This window comes from Canis aureus, chromosome X (assembly GCF_053574225.1).
Source record: "Canis aureus isolate CA01 chromosome X, VMU_Caureus_v.1.0, whole genome shotgun sequence".
Taxonomy (NCBI): Eukaryota; Metazoa; Chordata; class Mammalia; order Carnivora; family Canidae; genus Canis; species Canis aureus.
In genome coordinates this window covers 15,604,104-15,622,495 of record NC_135649.1, presented here as the reverse complement: position 1 = coordinate 15,622,495, position 18,392 = coordinate 15,604,104, and the positions used below count along the sequence as shown (strand labels likewise).

General features: G+C 39.4%; 1 long non-coding RNA gene across 2 annotated transcripts in view; it reads left to right on the top strand.

Moving 5' to 3' along the window:
* The window catches only part of LOC144308053 (uncharacterized), a 93,838-nt gene that overhangs the window by 22,693 nt on the left and 52,753 nt on the right, over positions 1-18,392 (top strand). The window contains exon 3 of one of the 2 annotated variants that reach the window (XR_013374690.1): positions 18-225. The exons of the other annotated variant lie outside the window; for it this stretch is intronic. This is a non-coding gene — a long non-coding RNA (uncharacterized LOC144308053). Of the gene's footprint in view, positions 1-17; positions 226-18,392 lie in introns of those variants that run through there. 2 annotated transcript variants of the gene reach the window in all.

Sequence of the window (18,392 nt, the reverse complement as noted above, 5' to 3'; positions counted from 1 at the left end):
CAATGTTGGTTTTGCAGGGAGCCCTTGCAGAGGCAGCTCACACCCCAGCAGCGAGAGTGGCACCCCTCAGCCCCTTCTCCAGGAACTGCACTGCACTCAACATCTCAGTGTCAAGGTGCCAAGAGTTTTGACCTGGTCTGTGAGTTCTGGGTTTTATCTCCATTTATTTTGTGCATCCATTAGCAAGATGTATCCTAAGGGATAATAAAAGCCTAAGAGAAGTTATTATTTGGGTCTGAGAATGATAAAAAACATTTCCATGTAAATTAATGGTAATTGCTTCTTTGCTTTATGTCATTTCCTCTTATGAAAGATTTCATAGGCACACTCTACTTTTGGATAGTGGAGGAAACCTATATTCCCACTTCCCTTCTAGAAAGTGTCGTACTAAATTCTGCAGACTATTTTGAGTGCTGAAATCTTACACTATGAGGTGTTTTTTATTTTTTTAAATCCAGTGGTTTGGAAAGCAAACTGGGCACTTCCAACACTTCCTTTTATTTATTTTTATTTTTATTTTTAAAGCCTTTATTTTTAGGTAATCCCTACACCCAACATAGGGCTTGAACCCACAACCCCGAGATCAAGAGTTTTAGGCTCCACCGACTGAGTAAGCCAGGTGCCCTTCAAATACTTCCTTTGAGATGGTAATTTAGCAAGGAGGCACATAAATACAGTGAACTTGGTAAACCTACTACCAGACACAGCTATGGCATGGTTCAACTCATGTAAGGTTTCCTTTCGCACGTGTGCCTACTGCCCAACTGGCTATAATAAGGAAAGAACCTCAGTGGTGATTCTTCCTGCACCAGACTTTTCAGTTTCTGTGATTAGTATCTATAATTTTAGTCCAACTGTGTTGGTGTTAGAAACTTCAAAGCAAATCCAAAGCCTAGTATTTAGGGGAATATATTTTAAAGGAATACTCACTACCAATTAGCCTAGGCGGTAATGAAAATCATCATATATTTTCAATGATGAAAGATCCCAGTAGGAGGTCTCTTAATGGATGACAGGTGCCAGAGTGAGAGGCGTCCAGTGGGAGGAGGGCAAAGCCTGCTTCTCAGTCATCTTAAGAGAGCACAACACGCCCTTTAAGTTGGACTCAAAACACATACAGAGTGCTACTCACAATTTCTTGTTGTATTTCAGTCAGAACGCCACTACTTAGAGTCAAATCACCTGAAACCTTCCAGGAAGACTGGGCAGGGTACCACAAGTTCACCATCTCTTGTGGTGTCTTGAAATAGCTATCGATCACATAAAGCAAACCATGGTATAATCTAATTGCTAAAGGTTTAGGTTTGGGGATTCTTCTATGTTTCCTTTGAAAGGCTACCACACTTAATGCTGATAGGATATGCCTCCCACTGGAATGTGAGCACCACAAGGGCAGGTATTTGTGCTTTCTTCATGGATATATGCCAAGCATTTAGAATGGTACCTGTCACATGATGGTTACTCAGAAATATTTATTGAATGAATGGATGTTAAAATTATAAAATTAGTTCTTTGCCAGGCTCTCTTTTTTTCTTTCATACCAAATATTCCAAGAAGTTCAGCCACCTGTTCTTGTCTTTGTTTTGCTCTATTCCTATTTGCCCCATTAAAACCCCATTTATAAAGTAGTTTTATCAGTTGTACTTTATTGAATTTATTAATGAAGTATAACACACATATGGAAAAGTGCAAAAAATTGTATCACCTCAATGAATTTCCAAAAACTAAATATATACATGTGATCAGCACCTAAATGGAAAAACAGAACCTATATAGCACCTAAGAGACTCTCAACTTTGAACATCATAGATTAGTTTGACCTGTGTCTATTTTTTTTATAAAAATGAAATAATATAGCACATCCTCTGTGATTATGGCTTCTTTTGCTCATCATTGCATTTGTGTGGTTTATACATGCTGTTAAATGTGCTTGTACCTCATTCAGCTTCATTGCTGTCTTTTAATATGATGCAATTTATTTATCCATTTTATTGCTAAAAGGCATTTGTGTTGTTTCTAGTTTGGGGAAATCATGAACAGGCAGTTATGAATGTGCTTGTACCTGTCTTTTGGTACATTTATGTATGCATTTCTTTTGTGTATTGACTTGGTCACTTCGGGCAGCTATAACAAAACACCATATACTGGGGGGCTTAAACCATAGATATTTATTTCTCATAGTTCTGGAAGCCTAGAAATTCAAGATCAAGGTACCAGCCCATTTGGTTCTGATGAGGACCCTCTTCCTGGCATGCAGATGGCCACCTTCCTGCTGTATCTTCACATGGCAGAGAGAGACGGAGAGAGAGAATCTCTCTTGTGTCTCTTTTTATTAGGATACTAATACCATTTACGAAAGATCTACCCTCATGACCTAATTCCTTCCCACAGGTCCTGCTTCTGAATACCATCACATTGGGAATTAGGCTTCAACATAGAAATTATGGGGTTGTGTGTGCAAATGTTCAGTCCATAGCAGGCATATACCTAGGTTTGCACCATTTTTAAAGGTGTGTATCTCAGCTGTTCCTCTTCTGTATTTCTTTTCCATTACATTTCTTCACCATGGCAGAGAGGATTATTTACCTTGCCAGTGACCATAAAAACAGCCTTTTATTTTTTATTTTTTTAAAGATTTTGTTTGTTTGAGAGAGAGAGAGAGAGAGAGAGAGCACAAGCCAGGGAGAGGGGCAGAAGAAGAGAGAGAAGCAGACTCCCTGCTGAGCAGGGAACCTGGTAAAACAGCCCTTTCAATGAGAGTTGAAGACTCCAAAATTAGTTGGGACTAAAAACATTCCCTGCTGATATTTCTGCCATTAATAGCCATTCCTAAGGAGTTTCTGGGGATCATATATTCATGGAACAAAAATGTTATTTGTCATCTGAATGCATCCATGTTTGGATATCATGTACATTTTATTGGTTAAAGCACTGGGTTATCTAGTTGGTGACACATGAGTCCATCTGAATCAATCCATTACTACCCATTAAAATAGAGCCAAGAGCAGGGTCCTGAAAAATGGAGACACTGAAGGGAAAAGTTTTGAACGAGACTGCCAGAGAAGAAGCCTGATGGACAGTTTATTGGACGGGTACAAACCGAAGAGCTAAGAGACAGCATGGGACACTTGGGAAACAGAAGGAAGGGGGACTTCAGGATGTGAATGGAAGTTCCACTATGTGAAGCAGAGGGACCCAGAAGTCTAGGAATTTTGTTGACTTTGCAGCCTTGCCTAGAGTTTTTTTTTTAAGATTTTAATTTATTTATTCATGAGAGACAGAAAGAGAGAGAGAGAGAGGCAGAAACACAGGCAGAGGGAGAAGCAGGCTCCATGCACGGAGCCCGATGTGGGACTCGATCCCGGGTCTTCAGGATCAGGCCCTGGGTTGAAGGTGGTGCTAAACCACTGAGCCACATGGGCTGCCCCCTTGCCTAGAGTTTACGCTGATCTACCATGTACTCTGTTCACGGTGACCTATTTGATGGGGGCACACAGGTCAAATGAAAAACTATTAATAAGTTAATGAGACTGTATGTATGTTTGAAAGTTGCTATGAGTACATCTTAAAACTACTTATAAGAAAAAAATTGTAGCTGTGTGTGATGGATGTTAACTAGACTTACTGTCATGATTATCTATCTCAAATCGTTCTGTTTTACACCTGAAAATAATATAATGCTATATATCAGTTATGTTTCAATAAAAAAAAGCTACTGGGAAAATGAATTTCCCACAAAAGCCTAAGGAACAGCAATCCCAGAATGATGGCACAGATTAAATAGTGCATACAAATAGTCATTTCTCTCATTAAAAAAAATTTAAGAACCCTACCACACGGCAGAAAAAAAAATGGGAGCAAATGAGTGATTTCATAGTAATATGGGCAGACCCTTTCCATGCTAATGGTCTAACAGCCCAGGGGTACTTAAGCTTAGTACTTAAGTATACAACCTGATGCCAAGACTGTATTTACATGGTCTTGGTTTCTGTTTATAAAGAGCATTTTTACTGCCACAACTGTCAGTCAGCTTTGACTACAAACCCACCAGGTAGCAATCAGGGGAGCTTAGGTCAAAGTGGAGGGGAAATGGTCAAACCAGCTGACTCTGAACATTTTTAGAGACAAACAAGGTTGAGGTGATGGATGAATTCTGTCAAGGCTGAAATTGAGCATTTAGAGTCTCTAAAATGCCATCCCCTGAAACGCTAATACAACCATTTAAAAAGTCAGCAGGATTTTTTTTTTATAAATGTGTGTTATTTTACTGGAGGTTTAATAAAACTTATTTTTCCTATCAGATCCCCTTAGCTGATATCCTGCCTTAGCAATGTTCAGGCTAATAATGATGTTTCTGGCAAGAAATATGATCATGTACTATGCCTCCTTTTATTATACAGCTTTATCCTTTCAAGTATTTCATGTCAAGCCAAGCTTTCTGCTGGTTTGCCAACTTTTGTCAAGTCAGGTACTACAGCACCTAGCTTGAATTCATTCATTTACACAAGTGTGTATTGAGCACCAATGAGCTAGGAAGTGCTAGTTATTGTTGGGGGAACCAAAAGTATAAAATCTGTTTTGAGCCCTCAAAGAGTTCACAGACTAGCAGGGGAGCTGAGGCAGGATTACAATTCTAATATAAGGTAGAATGGGAGAAGTGCCAACAGAGAAGTACAAAGGGTAATGGTGTTCAAAGGAGAGTGAGATCATTTCCAGATGGGGAGATCAAAGAAGGCTTCATGGAAGAAGTGGTATTTGTGCTGGGCCTCCAAGGGTAAGATTTCTCTTGGAGGATGTGAGTGAAAGAAAAGGAAAGCATTGTAGGTTCAAGACTGGTGAGAATTGGAAGCTCATGGGCGGATAAAGTAGCTGGGGTGGAAAAATACCTATCCTTGAAAGGACTGAGTGCCTTGCAATAGAGCTTGTTAACATTTGTTAAGTAGGCCCCACGAATGCTCAGGACTATGGGAATACTAGCACAGAGCAGGAAATTATTATGGTTGACTAGAAGCTGTCACAGAGAAATTCTTAGAGACATCTGAACGTGTATCATTCATTTATTTCTTTTTATTTAAACAGTACTGAGTTCCTACTCTGTGTGATGCCCTGGGCTAGGTACCAAGGGTGGTAGGTGGAGAGAAGTCACACAATGCTGAAATGTATGATTATGACCCCCTTTAGCACTTTACTATGTTTATTTCCTTCTTCTTTGTTGGTGAGGTCAATTAAATGGCAGTCAAAATAGCCCAGATTCTCAGTTTTTGATAAAGTTTAGGCCCTGGTCAGGTTTAGAAGCTAAATTTTCCCCATCTTTCTGTACAACAAGAAACACCAATACTTGTAGCTAAGACTTTCGAGCTCCACTTTGTGCTAAGCACAGAGCTAGGCATTTTACATCTGTGACCTGTAAATTTTACATCAACCTTACCAAGTAAGAATTCTCCCTTTACTGTGTTGTCATGTTAAGGTAGGCATTCCCACACTGTGCAGTGTGTGTGTGTGTGTGTGTGTGCGCGCGCGCGCGCCTGTGTGTGTTGGGGACCTGTGCTGGTGAGCAATGGGACAAGACGGAGCTTGTTTAGTAGAGTATAATGTTTTTCCTACTTCCTGGAGCCCAAGGAAGTCAGGGGTGCCCCTTCATCTGCTGAAATAGGACTACTTAGGACCACTCTGGAATGAACAAATCCTTAGAAAATTCTCAAAATACCAATCTCTATGAGGCAGATCTGATAGTGATGGCAGACTGACTTCATGACCCAACCCCATTATTTGAGCACTGACTCTGCCCAGATACTTTTGCCTACTTGAATTCATTTAATCTTCACTAGTCTTGGGAGGTAATACTACCATTTTTCAGATGATAAAAACTGAATTGCAGAGAGTTTGGAACACTTCCCTACAAGTATATAGTTAATATAAAACAGAACCAGAGCCCACAATTACAGATGTTGCCCATATTTATTCCATGCTGACTCTAAGAATGCAGGTGCCATATTTGGTCCCACTATAGGGCCACTTTGACATCTAAGGTTTTGGCATCCAACTGGGCCAGAAGCCTAACTTGTAAGCCAGGAAAAGAATACCCATTTACTCCAAAGGGCTGCCTATCTGAAACTTGAGAGACAGAATGACAAAGAGAGAGATGGGTGGGGGTTGGAAAGAAGGAGATGGAGAGCAACAGAAAGAAGGGGGAAGAGAAGGGAGGGGAAGGGAAGTAGTGAGAGAGAGGGAGAGGAGAAAAGGGGAGAGGAAAAGGGGAGAGAGAGATAGTGCATGCCCCAAAACAGCTCCCCATAGGTGAGCCTGAATTTGGGCAGCAGGCTGCCCTAAGTCAAGGCTTTGATAAGTTCATTGTCTATGAATTCTTTGTCTCAGAGTTCAGGAGAAGTTATCAGCTACTTTGTTCCTGTTATAAATCAGCTGACGCAGCCACTTCCCAAAGGGTGAAACTTGCTTCTGATGTGGTGGTCTTTATTTTATTTTGTGTCTTAAGGTTTTTCATCAAGGGAAATATATAGAGGGAATGAGGCTATTGGAAATGATCTCAGATGATTAATTAGGACTCATTACTCCTCTAAAAGTCAGTAGTGATTTCCTTAGAGCTCATCTGTGATTTTTTGGAAGCTTTAGTTTTGAAGGAAAATACCCACATCTTAGAATCAACATATCTTCCCTCATCTCTACCCCAAATCTCGTTACTATTCTGTTGGAATTTTATATTTTCTAAGAATCTATCACTAAAATACTGGAGTTCAATATTCTTGAAAATTCCTTTGGAAAGATCCAATTGTTTATGTTGTCACTATAGTTAGCTTACCAGAAAATAAACAGATTCGTGCTATTATTTGTAAAGTGATTGTGTCATTGCCCAAAGCAGCAGCACTCAAAACAGAAAGCACTCACAAAAACTAGATTAATTTTTATTCAAATAACTGAGTATCAAATGATCCTCAAAATGACAAAAGAGAAAAAAATCTTGAACATAACTCCAAATTTCCCTAAGCTTAGGACAATGCTATTGCCTGTTTTTAATAAAATATAAAGGTTAAAAATCTCACTGAAAAATTCAAAAGCCTTCCTTTGACATCAAATAAGAAACAGTATTTGGAGGATTTTGGTGTAAAAGAATTGCAAACGTGGATTAAATTTCCCACAAAATATACACAATTCAAAAATTAAATGAGAAAGTCTTTCAAAGAAATGTGCTTTGAGTTTTCTCAACTAAAATGATGGTATAATTAGAGAAATCCTTAAGAGGTTACAAATACAGTGAGTTGGTTTGTGTCTAATTCTACAAACAGCTGAACACACTTCAGAATCAGCTATACCCTCCCATTTACTAACTGCATGAGCTTGGACAGGTTCTTTTTACTTTCATGAGCTTCAATGAACTTATCTGCTCAGGAGATGAGCTATACAAAGATAGTAATACTTAACTCTCAGTGTTGTGTGGATTCAATAAGAATGGTTTATTCATGTAAACCATTTGTCAGATGTGTATGTATGTGTATTTGTGACTATATCATAGGAGTCTGTGAGTATATTGTTGTATGTGCTTTATGTGTGTGAGTGTGCATGTGGATGCAAGTGAATATTTGTGTGTCCATAAGCCTCTATGTAGGTGGTGTGTGTGATTGCACAAATGTGTGTGAGAGTGTGCACGTGAGCATGAGTATGTGCCTGCATGTGTTTGTACATCTAGGCATTGTGTGTTAGATACCTCTTTTCTCTATAGAAGTGACAAGTGTGGATTATAAATCAATGTAACAGCATGTATAATGATGCTAACATGGACTCTATATTGGAGTTTTACCCAGTGTCAATTTGTCAACTTGTTAGTGGAAAGTAATCAATTTACTAAGTTTTGGATTTTCAGACAGTTGGCATCTCGTGAATTCATTTCTGATGCACTTGTTACATTCGTAACTTAAAAACAAGAGGGCTATAAGACACTGTATAGTGTGAATAAAGGCATTTTATATCTTATGATGAAAAGTTTCCATAGGTTTTTCATTAGAATAAAGGTGGTTTAACAAAGAGCAGGATGGGGGATCCCTGGGTGGCTCAGGGGTTTAGCACCTGCTTTCAGCCCAGGGCATGATCCTGGAGTCCCAGGATTGAGTCCCGGGATCGAGTTCCAGGATCGAGTCCCACAGCAGGCTCCCTGCATGGAGCCTGCTTCTCCCTCTGCCTGTGTCTCTGCCTCTCTCTCTCTCTCTCTCTCTCTCTCTGTGTGTGTGTCTTTCATGAATAAATGAATAAAATCTTTAAAAAAAAAGAGCAGGATGCATGCATGTGAATGAAAGTAGAATTGCTTATTATAATACATTTATGCTCTTGTCTTTCAGGGTGCCAAAGGCACTTAGAAAAATGAAACAGCCCATGTATTTGTCTTGATGTTGGAAATTAATCCCCTGTTATCAATGAGAACTTTTGGGGCTGGAGATGGTTTACTGTAGTGGTCACTACCAACCTTTGATGCATCCTAGCCCAAGATTGCACCCAGAAACTTCCTCAGTTATGCATAGCCCAGCAAAGAATATGCTCCCTGATCTCTTTAGAAGAATGTTTCCTTGGCAGAAGCCAAGAGATAGACCTGTAGTGGCTCCTCTGCTGCTTGCTGGTCTCCTCTAACACACTTGCCATGCTGGGGAGCTTGCTCCATGGCTTCGGCTCTCCCAAGCACATGGTCTTTCTGGCTCTCCCAGGATCCAGTTCTGCTGGAGAGGATCATGGTCACTGTTCCAGGACGAGGTCTCTCCACTGGTGAGGGTTATACATTAAGCACACAGATCAAAGGTGGTCCCAATTCTTCAGCTGACTGCTTTGCCTTGACTTGGCTACTCAGCTAGGGAGGACTGCCTAACTCTGTGGGATGTGTTTCTCCCTTTGAGAGTTTTATCCACTTTGCAGGTATGTTTGGTTCTGTAGTATGTGCTGAGGTGTTTTGGTGACACTGCTGTGGTCTCCTTGCTCTGTTGTGGTCTTCTCTCGTCTGGTGTGATCAGCTCTGTGCACTGGCACTCTTTTTCTTTCTAGGGAACTGGCTTTGCGTCTTCTGTTAGCTTTTGGATTCCTGCAGGCACCCCAGCACTGTTGAGCAATCTTCAGGTCTGATCTGGAGTTCCAGTCTCGTTCTGCTTCCCCAATGCCTGCTGCAGTGATCACTGCTCCAGAAATCTACAAGGCTGTCTGCCCAGAGTTCTTTCCCTCCATCTCCTCTCTGCATGGCTATGCCATCCCTTTGTTCCCAGCTCAGTGGCTCCTGAACACAAAGATGCACCTAAGAGCAGGGGTTAACACATATCCTCTCCTCTGGAGCTCCCTCTTGTCCAACTCTTGACCTCCTTGATTAGGTCTCAATCTGCTTCTGTGAGGTGCTGGAACTAATTATGCAGATTAAGAGCTTGCACGCAAATTCAAATAATCACCATGAGTTAGAGTAATAGGAAATTCAAGTGGGTTTTAGTACAGGTCAGATCCTTTACATGAAGCTCCCTACACTCTGTCCATATTCTTTATTGTTCAAAAAACTGTACCAAATATGTCTTGAATTTGAGATGACATAGCTAGGATTTGGTCCTTCTTTTGTAACAAAGAAATTCTGTTTATCACAAAAATTGGCCTGTGGCATTTTGACAACCATGTACTATGATTGGTCTGAAAAGTCAACTCAATCTTTTATTTCCATCTCCATCCATCAGTAGCCTTTACGAAAGAAGGGAAAATAATTTTCAAGCTTTTATAGCTCTTACAGCAATGTGTTAAGTTACATGGAGATCATAAAAGAATAGTCATTGCTGAGTTGGCATAGACTTTGAGAGGTTCTCTATTATGAGCTTTGCCTGCACCCAAGCCAAGTGCAGTTCTAGGTTTATGTACCAGCTCTGCTGCTTGCTTGCTGTATGGACTTAACCTCTCTGAACCTTAGTTTTCTTCATTTGTAAAATCGTTTAGTTACACAAAGTTGTGTTGCTAATAATAGTGGCAGCTTACCTTTAGTCAGCCTTTAAATAGCAAGCACTGTGTAGGCATTATCTCATTTGGTTCTCATAACAACCCTTGAGGCATGTATTATTAGACCTTGATTTTGCAAATGAGAAAAATGAGGCTTATGAAAATGGAATTGTATGCCTACAGTCAACCAGCTGCTAAGTAGTAGAGTTGGGACTTGAACCCAGATGGTGGCATGAAGATTCCCAATGTACTTTGTTCTTAACCACTCTAGAGCGTTTCTGTAAGGACCGAATGAGATCAAATTGAGAGGCAATAACAAATAGTAACACACTATTTAATTATTTATTACTTTTAGAGCTATACTCACCCTGAGGTAATCATGAGAAGTTTTGATTTTAGTTTAGTTTTTAGCTTTATTTTTCTTAAGCTCCTTAAAGCTACAGATTGCAAAAGCATAGAAGGAGCTATGGAAGGGCTGTAAAATGTGACTGTACAGAGCCAAAGATCCCGATTCTACTGATTCTAAGATTATGCTCCCATTTGATGTTCTCAAATGATAGAAGACATTGCCCATTCATTGCTTTTTTGAGGGGGTCCTGATGCAGAACGGATTTGTTTTCCCCTTCATTTGAGGACCACAGCGAGCCACCCTTCTGATTATTTGCTGTTTTCCTTAATTTGAATGATTCTTTTTTTAAAAAAAAGATTTTATTTATTTATTCACGAAAGACACAGACAGAGAGCAGAGACACAGAGAGAGGAGCAGACTCCTCTCAGGAAGCCCGATGCAGGAATCCACCCAGGACTCCAGGATCACACCCTGAGCCAAAGGCAGATGCTCAACCGCTGAGCCACCAAGGCATCCCAATTTAAATGATTCTTGACTCTGTTTTGGATACTGTTCCCAAGGACTCTACAATTATCCCCAAGATGGTCATGAACTTATCAAAAAATATAAAACACAAGTAATATTTAGTTTCAAAGAAATGCTTATGGGCTTGTTAAAAGGTAGAAAGAGAAGTTAAAAAAAATCAAACAAAGCCCACTAAAACATCCTGGTTAAGAGCACAGACCTGTTATGTAAGCCTCTATCCTTATACTTCCCAGTTGTGTGATCCTGAGCAAGGTATCTGATGCCATCAAATCTGAGAAGTCATCAGTTATATGACACATAATTATTTTATATATCAATAAAAAAGAACTTTCCAATCAAACAGTGACATAATTCCATAGCAATAGTGTTGTGCAGTGTATGAATTGGCTGTCATTGTGTGCCTTGAGAGTTCTTGCATTTTTGGATGGAAGGATCTGACAGTTTCTCTTGCATTCAATTGCTTAGTTTGGCAATCCTTCTGGATATATTGGTAACAAAGTATACCTAAATTTTCTTTTTGTGGGCATCTTTCTTCCACAGGTCCTGTAAATCACTTAATTGTCATTTTGCAAGAAAATCAGGAATTGTGTGCATTCTTCTGGTGATACATATATATATATATTTTTTACTAATATCCAGTTGCCAACCTGCTGTCCTGTTTCCAGTGCCTTTCAGCCTACACGATACCTTTTTTTGCAATGTCAATTCAGAGCTATCTTTAAAATGACAATAAAACTCACCATGTTAAGTACTAACATTGTGCATAAATTCAAGTGAATTGACAAAAGTATCAACAAGTATGACCAAGTACACACACACACACACACACACACAGAGGTAATAGAAATGAAAGTGGTGGAAGGGGAGGTGGGCGGGGGGTGGGAGTGACTGGGTGAAGAGCACTGAGGGGGGCACTTGATGGGATGAGCACTGGGTGTTATTCTATATGTTGTCAAATTGAACACCAATTAAAAATAAATTTATAAATAAATATATATATACAAATATATAAATAAATAAAAATAAAGTAAATAAATAAAAACTTTTTCAAAAGTAAAAAAACAAAACAAGATGGATCCTAATTTCAGAAATATGAAGTGTGTTCTTAAGATAAATTAAATACAGTCCCTAAGCATTCTTTCCTTATTTGAAAAAATGAGACTAGTAACAGTATTTGCTCTAAGGGATAACATGAAGATACAGTTAAGTCCTTTAGCACAATGTTGGGCACATAGTAAGTACTCAGGGGTATTAGGAAAAAAACAACTGCCGTAGTGAGTATCGCTGTAAAAACCAAGCATAGGCCAGGAGATTAAAGGATAGCTAGGAATGTCATAGCCAAATCTTAGTGACATTATGGAAATGAAACCATAAAACATATTTGCTGACAGAGGCCATGACTTCATAATGGCATGGTGGTGAATTGTAAAGGGGACTGGCTGGCTTCTTTTCAACTGTTAAACTAGTTGTTTTAATGACAGCAAAAAGTAAGCTTTAGTCATCTTTAATGGACTACTTTAAGATCCCAAAATATCCAGTTTACTAAAACCCCACATTTGACCTTCTAAGCATTTTTTCCTCATTTAAAATCTTTTATATATTGTAAAATGGTGCAACGTCTATGGAAAACAATATGGAGGTTTCTCCAAAAATTGAAAATAGAACTACCATATGATCCAGCAATCCCACTTCTGGGTATTTATACAAAGAAAATGGAATCAGGATCTCAAAGATATCTGTATTCTCATAACCATTGCAGCATTTTTCACAATAGCCAAAATACAGAAACAGCATAAGTATATGTAGATAGATGAATGGATTAAAAAATGTGTGTGTGTGTGTGTGTGTGTGTGTGTATGTGTAATGGAGTATTGTTCAACCATAAAAAAGAAGGAGATCCTGCCATTTGTGACAACATAGATGGACCTGGAAGGTATTATGTCAGGTGAGAGAAGTGAGACAGAGAAAGAGAAGTAGTACATGATCTCACTTACATGTGGAATCTAAAAGCATCGAATTCACAGAAAGAGAGGAGAATGGTGGTTGCCAGGGGCTGAGGACTAGGGAAATGGGGAAAGGTTGCTCAAGAGGTACAAACTCAATTTTAAGAAGTTATAAATTCTGGAGATGCAATATACAGCATGGTGACTATACTTAACAATACTGTATTGTAGTCTTGGAAGTCACTCTGAGGCTGTGCCTAATGTTCTCACTATAACAACAACAAAATGGTAATTATGTGAGGTGAAGGATGTGTTAACTAATCTTATTTTGATAAACATTTTGCAATATGTATTGTATCAAATCATCACACCATATACCTTAAATTCACATAGTATTATATGTCAATTATTTCTCAATAAAGCTGAGGAAAAAAGCAAGTGCTAACTCCAATTACATGTCACATCGTGGACAGATGCTGGGAACAATATGTTGTTAAGGGATACAAACACATAAATACTATAAAGCAAGTGGGATATAAACACAAGATTCAGGATAGTCTTTTCACCTCTGGGTGCAGAGACAAAGACATAGATTTGCGAAGGTGCTAATAGGGCATTTCCAATGCAATGGTAATATTTTTAAAATCTAGGATACCTTATGTTTTTTACATACCCTCTTATATGTAATTTAAACAAAAGCCCAACTTGTTTTTCCTTTTCTAGATTCACTGTTTTCCCCTCTCTATCAATATTAAGTCAAAATAAAACTTGTTAACACCTCTCTTGATATTCCATCTTAATGAGGGTGAAGAGGGATATGTTTTCAAGCAAAATCACCTCTGATGCCCTGGAGTGGACGCCTTGGGCCAAGAATGTAGAAAGTGGGGTGAGAGCGAGTGTATTGGGAATATAAACAAATCGACTTACAGAATCCAGTTGTTTTCTCAGGTAATTGTCGATAGTTCAAAACACATTTTTGTTCAACAGCTTTTAAGAGCTGCAAACAGACTTACTGGCAGATTTTCTGATCTATTATGGCAATGGAAACCATCTGATGCCTGTTTTCAAACGTGTTTGCAGACGGCCAGAACTTATGACTCAATTAATAAAACAAACGTGTCTATGAACTTAATGTAATCCTTTTGACCTTAATAAAGTCTTAAATCCCAAGTAAATCTGTTTTAAGATTGAAAAATGTACACAAAAGTGAAACATTCCATACACTTGCACTAGAGTTTATGACCCTTGCCTCCTGCCACTGCTCCCTAGCTAACTTAGTGCCATTTAAAGTGCTTCCCTTGCTGGTAGCAAATTATAAATCCATATCTCTGTAAGACGCTCTCATCAGTCCACAGGCTTGTGCATAAATACACGTGCATGTGTGCACACACACACACACACACTGTTTTCTCTTAGCATTGATTTGCTTGGCAGGTTGAAAAATGACCAAGGACTTTCTGTTCTAATTCTAAATATCATTGTTTGTAATGATAATATGCTGTTCATTTTCCTGGATTTTCCGCTATGGAAATGCTAGACACATTACAATAAAATATATTCTTATGCAAATAATCTAAATAGGGTTTTTTTTTTAACCCCCAGAAGAAATGTCTGAAAGAACGTCCTGTCAAAAGCAAAATACTAAAGTTTCTCAATAGGCCACTATTCTTTATCTGAGCTGTTAAGTCTCTAAGTTATTATATTATTACTGAATTGAAAGAATAATAAAATAATACTGGATAGTCAGCCCCTAACCCCTCCCCATACATAGCAATTACAACTGCAGCTGAAAATGACTGAAATTTTATCACATCAAAGAAGACACCAGCCAGCCATGGCTGCATGAAAGCCTTTCTGGAGTTTTGAGTTCGATTCAAAAAGGGAGTTGTTTGGCATATTCTTCTATTGTTTCAGAGGCCCCTGTCAATCAGCACAGCAGTTACTGAGGAGCTCTACTGCTTGCTACCACCAGCCAATAGGCAGACCGGTTTGGCTCTTTCAACCTAGCTGGTTATCTAATCTATTTTTATTGTGAGAGGAGAGTAGAATCAGTAGATTTGGTCAAGGCTGAAATTAAACTTGGCTGTTTTAATGTCATTAAGACATCTGGTTGTCAACCAAATCATGCCTTACATTATCTGTATTCAAACCTGTTTTGAATAATTATGTTAGTGGGGAAAGGAGGAAAGATCACTAAACTGGAAATAAGGAAATACAGGTTCTGTTCTCCCCATGAGTCCAGTTCCATTCTTGAGATGCTTTGCAAGAATCTTGAGGATCCTGGCTTCGCTTTGGGACATGGCAGTAGTTTTGTCTTATAAGGAAGATTAATCATTTCTTCTACAAGCCAATATAACAAGATTGAAATTGAACAGACAAATGGGCTCCATATGTAACATTTGGTATTACCTAAAACTTACCTCATCTGGCTCTGGAGTCTCCAATCTTGTTGATGATGGAAAACTTAAACTCACCACCAAAGGCAACCGAGTTTCTAATTTAAGGCTTTCTTTTAGGTAGTCATTCCATGCAGAGTTCAAATGCCCTCTCTCAGGACTGCATTAAGGGATTTACCCATTCCCTTTTCTCCACAGTGACATCTGCGTGCAGAGGAGGGCCTGTGTATGATGGCAGCAGCAGTGGCACAGAAGAAACTTGTTTTTTTCAGGAATATTCTGCATCCTTCTGAGTTATGTAGCATCCAGTGCTAATGCCTGCTGTAGTGTGGCTGTCTCCTGGGATTGTCCACTGGGATAGTCCATGGCCCCTTTGATCTTGGGTTCTCTGAAACTCTTGGTCTTGTACCAGACTTGTCCCAGTTCATTAGTTCTCTCAGTGTCTCCCATCCCCTGCCACTCACAGGCTGTGAACAATTGCAAGTGTTCTCAGAACCATCTACATGGATGTCTCTCTTGCTGGTGATGCCACACTTAGTGCTTCTAGTATATCATAATCACTCTTTCTGTATTAACCCGTGGCCAAGGAAGTAGACCACTGCTGGTATGTTCAAGATTCTCTCAATACATTCAGGGTTCCTTTTGTTTGACCTACTCAGGGATGAGGCATCTTCTCCCTCTTCTTTCATCTGCTCAAAATGTATGCCCCTGGCCACCAACTCTTCCTTTCAATACAAGAAGGATTTGCCCCTTCCTGGGTGGCAAATCCGTTATATGGCGTATCCCTTATGTTCTTTTACATTGTGGTTAATAATAATCTCTATTCTCGGAGCCCTCAGTTTAACTCTTGCTATATAATGGAATTTATTTTTTTATTTTTAATTTTTTATATAATGGAATTTAAAAGGAGATACAGAAACCCTCCGATGAATACTGCTTTCAAGTTTATTGTCTTGCTAAGGACTTAGAAGAATTTAGTTTGAAATCCAAGCTGAGGGATCCCTGGGTGGCGCAGTGGTTTGGCGCCTGCCTTTGGCCTAGGGCACGATCCTGGAGACCCAGGATCGAATCCCACATCAGGCTCCCGGTGCATGGAGCCTGCTTCTCCTTCCGCCTGTGTCTCTGCCTCTCTCTCTCTCTGTGTGATGACTATCATAAATAAATAAAAATTAAAAAAAAAAAAGAAATCCAAGCTGAGCAAAGACTTTGTTCTAGGTTGTACTAGAAGATTCCATCCTCACCCCCACCGCCTTCTGTGACACTGATCCAGTGGGTGGAGGAGCCACAGGAAAATATTCATGAAGAATAAAATACATATTATTTCAATATTTTAATAAATATTACCTACATTATATAAATATATCTTTTTTTCAACTATTGACCACATTTTATAGCATAAATTTGTTTTTTTTTTAATTTTATTTATTTATGATAGTCACAGAGAGAGAGAGAGAGAGGCAGAGACACAGGCAGAGGGAGAAGCAGGCTCCATGCACCGGGAGCCTGACGTGGGATTCGATCCCGGGTCTCCAGGATCGCGCCCTGGGCCAAAGGCAGGCGCCAAACCGCTGCGCCACCCAGGGATCCCTTATAGCATAAATTTGATGCCCTAGGCTTCTGTTGGGGAGCCAGCAGTCTCAGCGGTAGGCACCAGACACCCTGTACAGAGTTAGGGAGAAACAAGTTTCATGTGCCAAATAAGATTTTTCAAATCGAAGAGGAAGATTCAGAGTCTCTTGGAATTTGCAGCCCCCTTGTGAAAGTGATTGAGAGTATGTGCTATCTCAAAGCACTGGTGCAGTAGATGATACAATTGTGTTCGAGAAGACGTTGGAAGTGCATGTGAAGCAGCGCATTAAAGTGTCTGTGTGAGCAGGCAGGATTGACACTGCCGCTGGGCAGAGATATGTAGATTCCTGTTTGTTGTTAACTTCTCACTTGAGCTTCTTCTGAGTTGGTGCTATCATGGACAGTCTAGAACCCAACCAGTAGTGTTTGAGAAGTAAGTCATGTAACAATTTTATACTTATCAAAGAGATGGTAGATCCATAGACATTTTTTAATTTGCTGCCTTTCAGGGTTCATGGCCTTCCAACATTATTTATCTCTGCAGTTAATAAATCTTACTCTCTTTATTTTACAGTTAGAAATTGAGACCCCCGAGAGGGAAAAAATGATTTTCTAAGGATGTATCTCAACTCATGATGCTGTATTTTATGGTACTTCTGTACTATAATCCTCAAATTTCAATTATAAAATAAGTATCTACATAAAGCATTTGTGTTTTGTAATAGTATCATGAGGTCATTGTACTGCCACATTGGGAAAATCCTATCTTTTCAGAGCCTGAAAGAGGCTGGTGAGAGCAGATTTTTTTTAAATTTATTTTTTATTGGTGTTCAATTTGCCAACATACAGAATAACACCCAGTGCTCATCCCATCAAGTGCCCCCCTCAGTGCCCGTCACCCAGTCACACACACCCCGCCCACCTCCCTTTCTACCGCCCCTAGTTCGTTTCCCAGAGTTAGGAGTCTCTCATGTGCTGTCTCCCTTTCTGATATTTCCCACTCATTTTTTCTCCTTTCCCCTTTATTCCCTTTCACTATTTTTTATATTCCTCAAATGAATGAGACCATATAATGTTTGTTCTTCTCCGATTGACTTATTTCACTCAGCATAATACCCTCCAGTTCCATCCACGTGGAAGCAAATGGTGGGTATTTGTCATTTCTAATGGCTGAGGAATATTCCATTGTATACATAAACCACATCTTCTTTATCCATTCATCTTTCAGTAGACACGGAGGCTCCTTCCACAGTTTGGCTATTGTGGACATTGCTGCTATAAACATCGGGGTACAGGTGTGGCGTTTCACTGCATCTGTATCTTTGGGGTAAATCCCCAGCAGTGCAATTGCTGGGTCATAGGGCAGGTCTATTTTTAACTCTTTGAGGAACCTCCACACAGTTTTCCAGAGTGGCTGCACCAGTTCACATTCCCACCAACAGTGCAAGAGGGTGAGAGCAGAAATTTTTGATCAAATGTGGTAGAAGTAGAAAAGTAAGGAAAGTATAGGAGAACATTAATTTTGAGATTAGTTTTCAGCATTGGGGATTCTAAAGTTAATACTTTTATCTCAACCTAGATGGTACATTAAATTTCTTTAAAAACTACTTCATCATGAGCTACAAGATTTTGGTTTTTGGCCGTGTACCACCA